Source organism: Uranotaenia lowii, chromosome 2 (assembly GCF_029784155.1).
Source record: "Uranotaenia lowii strain MFRU-FL chromosome 2, ASM2978415v1, whole genome shotgun sequence".
Classification (NCBI taxonomy): Eukaryota; Metazoa; Arthropoda; class Insecta; order Diptera; family Culicidae; genus Uranotaenia; species Uranotaenia lowii.
In genome coordinates, this window is record NC_073692.1 from 276519263 (window position 1) to 276523462 (window position 4200).

At 36.0% G+C, this 4200-nt stretch overlaps 1 long non-coding RNA gene across 1 annotated transcript; it reads left to right on the forward strand.

The window, feature by feature from the left end:
* Window positions 1–1174: 1174 nt before the first annotated feature.
* Window positions 1175–2208, forward strand: LOC129743710 (uncharacterized). Its single transcript, XR_008736660.1, has 4 exons — window positions 1175–1277; window positions 1361–1726; window positions 1791–1971; window positions 2053–2208. It is a non-coding gene; the product is annotated as an uncharacterized LOC129743710 (long non-coding RNA).
* The last annotated feature ends 1992 nt before the right edge of the window (window positions 2209–4200 follow it).

A 4200-nucleotide genomic window follows, 5' to 3' on the forward strand; every position in this document is an offset into this window, starting at 1 on the left:
TATTCCAGAATTTCATCATCAACGTTAATGAGAAGGACGAATTATTTGAGTCAGCATACACAGCTCCAATCACTGCCAGAAATCACGAGTTCCTGAAAGCTAGCTACCGGTACCGATCTCGCTAACACGTAGGACAAGGAAATGTGCGGAACGGGAAACACATTCTTCGAAGCCGCAGCTCTGTATGGAAACCTGGATTTGTTTGGTTCCATATTCATTTACTTACCTACGTCCTACGTCGTATACGCAAGTGGGAATGAGAGATTTTTTTTTTACATTTGCGCAAAAGGGATGGCGAGTACACGTTAAATCTTTCATTAAAGGGGATAATCATTGACAATCATTGACGAAAAAATTCCATTTATTATCCCTTTTGATGACAGATTTAATAAAGCGTTATATATATCTAGCGTAATATTTCATAAGGGCGAAACTAGCAGTTAGCTAAAAACGAGAAAAACGCGTTTGAAATTTTGGAAAATCCAATCAAATCCTATTTAAAAAATCGACCACTTTTTGTTCATGAAAATCAAGAAATGTGCATTATATCCACTTATTTTCAGTTGGTTGTCAGAAACGTTTACATTTTTCACTGAATCTAATAATTGATAATATTATGGCATTTTCCTCGATTGTCAACTACTTGTTTCATCCTTTTCAAATGTCACGCAAGAGTTTTGAGTTACTATAGCCAAACAACCCCCTATTTTACTTTTAAATTTGTGTATAATGTTTTATTTCCAATTATCTACTTCGAATAATTCTTCATACATTACAGGAAACACAGAATATTGAAAAGTGTATTCTAGAAATTAAACTTAATGCATAAGCCCCTTTGGTACAGAGGGTCTCAAAGTGAAATGATTCAGTAGTAATATGTATAACTGAGTGCATATTAGATAAAACGAACATCAAAATAATTTATCTAAGGAATAAAATATTACAAGTCTTTCGAATAATGACATCTATTTTGTAATTCGACCTTTTCGCTACGGGTACTTAAGTAACGCTAGTGTGGTGTTATCCCTTTTTATCCCTTTTTATGACAGAATCTTACCGTGCGCATCCAGCATTTGCGAAAAAAAACAAAAGTTCTGCTGTGTTGGTGCCAGTTTTTGGTTTTATTTCGTCACCTTCGAGCTAAATGAAACTAAAAAGAAAATTAAATTTATAATTTTTAATGCTACGGATGAAGGCATCTTGGTTTTTGAGTTTATCACTTACTTTCGATGAGAATTTCGACATAGTACCGTTCCTGGAATTGCTGGAGAAATTGCGTAAGTTCACGACTCATAGTTTTTTTTTTTCTTAACTTTAGGAACTAATCTCATTGGGTCATTCTTCCTCACTTGGTTCATAGAATGGCAATATCGCTTCGATGGAATACTTTTCGAGCTGAATGCACTGCGGCGGAAAATTGTCGAGATGTCAGCGAAGAGTTTCGAATATCGTACCAGTTTCCCCCGAAACCTTAACCAGGTGTCAAAAAAAAGTAGCGACACATCATCATTTTGAACCAAACCATTTCATCTGGAAACCGAAGGCATACAAAAGTTACCTGAAAATGGTCTATAGGAATTTAAATTAGCCCCGATAGTGTTCCGACCGGGGCTGGAAATGGAGGACGTTCACCTGGAGTAAGATTTTGACTGATCAAATTAAACCCAATGGCATGCACTCAGGAAGGGGTTAATGGCAAACTTCTTACGAAACATTGATCATAGTTGTAAGTACCTTTAGGAACACTTTTCTAGGAATTATTCAATTCTTAATAGCGTTTTTTTCCTCAGCCTTAACAATTTTCGGCGCGACGAAAAGGATATCCGGGACCGTTGAGCCCTATTTCCAACGAGCCAAGGAACTGAAACGGGTCCAGTGGGAGGCTGAAGAGCACCATGGTTCCATTGCAGATGAAATATGTCAAAGGTCAAAATCAGCAACAGAAGATAGTTGCAAAATATGTCTATCAAGGTAATTATTTACCAACAGTTCTTACTTGCGTGCAGTGCATGAGAGTTTCTCAATAAATTAATTGATATTTTTCTTTTCTAGTTTCGAACTTAAATTATCACACCAAAAGATGTAAGATAATTTCGAGGCCAATATTGATCCAAATCCCAAGAGCCGCATATCACATTTTCCAGTCGCGAATGGTGCTAATAAACCCTTGTACAAAGCAGCGGAATTTTGTGGTGCAGCAAGCACTGTTCACATATACAATTTTTTTTAAATGAGAACGATTGTGTTTCAGATCGTTTTTTTTTTGTAAATAAAGTATTGTTTGAACATATTTTCATGCATTTTAAATTTTCCGAAAAAAATCTTTATGTTATTTATTTAATTCCAATCAGCTCAAAAGCTTCAATGAACTAAAAGTTTACAGTACTGTAATTTTAATGCAGCCTGTAAAAATATGTTCACGTAAAAATAAATGTCACGTGATTTTTTTTCCGACCTGTAAAATTGCGGTAAATGTCCTGCTCCTTTTTGTTACAGGATATTTGCCGTAATTTTACAGCAATTAATTTTTTCTGTGTATGTTTAGCGCATGGTTATTGTTCTGGCGTGAGAGTGACCACTATCCCCATGCATGGGTATATTATATCAATATAGATGAATGGATGAGTCTCTGTGTGCGTGCGCGTATGTTCGTGTGAGGGGGTGGAGGGGATTTGTTATCTGCAGGAACCCAAATCAAACAAATTATTCTTTAAATAATATTATTCACACTATTTGCCATGCATAATTACCATAGGTATGTACATAATTCTAATACTTCGGAGGCAAGATAGAAATTGTACAACAAATTTTCAAAAAGAATTCTAGGCCAATTCACGCTTCAAATAAAATGATTAAAACAACACAATTTGATAAGAGTAAAGAATAATTTTTTTTGTAGAGAAATGAATCCAACTTAGATGAAATTTCAGGGACTAGATAAGGGAAAATTGATGTTGAAAAACATGCGAAAAAAAATTCGCCTTGTCTCCCGGTGAGACTTGAACCCACATCTTGCGCCTCTCCGGGGCCCATGTATTAAGATTCTACTACAGGAGACCAACCTGGCGTATGAATATTATACTGGTTGAGTGTCGATGTCTATCGGAATGAAGGGAATAGTTCTCCCATGTGATCATAATCATTTTTCTTGGTCTATTTCTATTCCCATCTTTTCATCTTACGGTAGTTGGACTCAAATTTGGATATTTTAGGCACGGCAAGATTTGCATTGCCTTCTCATATCCTGCACGGGTTGTCAGTTATGATGAGAAATGATGCGTTTGCCGTATTTGGATATCCAACCAAATTCGGTGTTTGGCACCGCCTTATTTTCTATTTTTAAACTGTGACCCAAAGATGGGTCTTGACTCAAACATTCAGTCAGCGAAACTCCAAATACGGCAAACGCATCATTTCTCATCATAACTGACAACCCGTGCAGGATATGAGAAGGCAATGCAAATCTTGCCGTGCCTAAAATATCCAAATTTGAGTCCAACTACCGTAAGATGAAAAGATGGGAATAGAAATAGACCAAGAAAAATGATTATGATCACATGGGAGAACTATTCCCTTCATTCCGATAGACATCGACACTCAACCAGTATAATATTCATACGCCAGGTTGGTCTCCTGTAGTAGAATGTTAATACATGGGCCCCGGAGAGGCGCAAGATGTGGGTTCAAGTCTCACCGGGAGACAAGGCGAATTTTTTTCGCATGTTTTTCAACATCAATTTTCCCTTATCTAGTCCCTGAAATTTCATCTAAGTTGGATTCATTTCTCTACAAAAAAAGTTTCGCTGACTGAATGTTTGAGTCAAGACCCATCTTTGGGTCACAGTTTAAAAAAAGTAAAGAATAATATTTAAACATTACGTATTATAAATCTGAAAAACAGTTTTTTGCACTATCAGATCATGATCGTTTTGAAAATTTGTTAGTACGTCAGGAATAAATGCTAGGATTCGAAATATGTTGCTGTTGTTTGTGATTGAATGTGTGTGTGACATTGTGTTCGTTTGCGGTTAATATTCCCTTGAACTTGAAGCTAATAAAGTTATATTTTTAAAAACATTGGTTTATAATTATTATTATGTTGTTCATGTAATTCATAATTATTGTCCACAAGCCTCATAGTAAGTGCTAGGAGTTTCAGTAGGAAACTTTAGGAGCATAGGAGGTGTAGGACGAAATCAA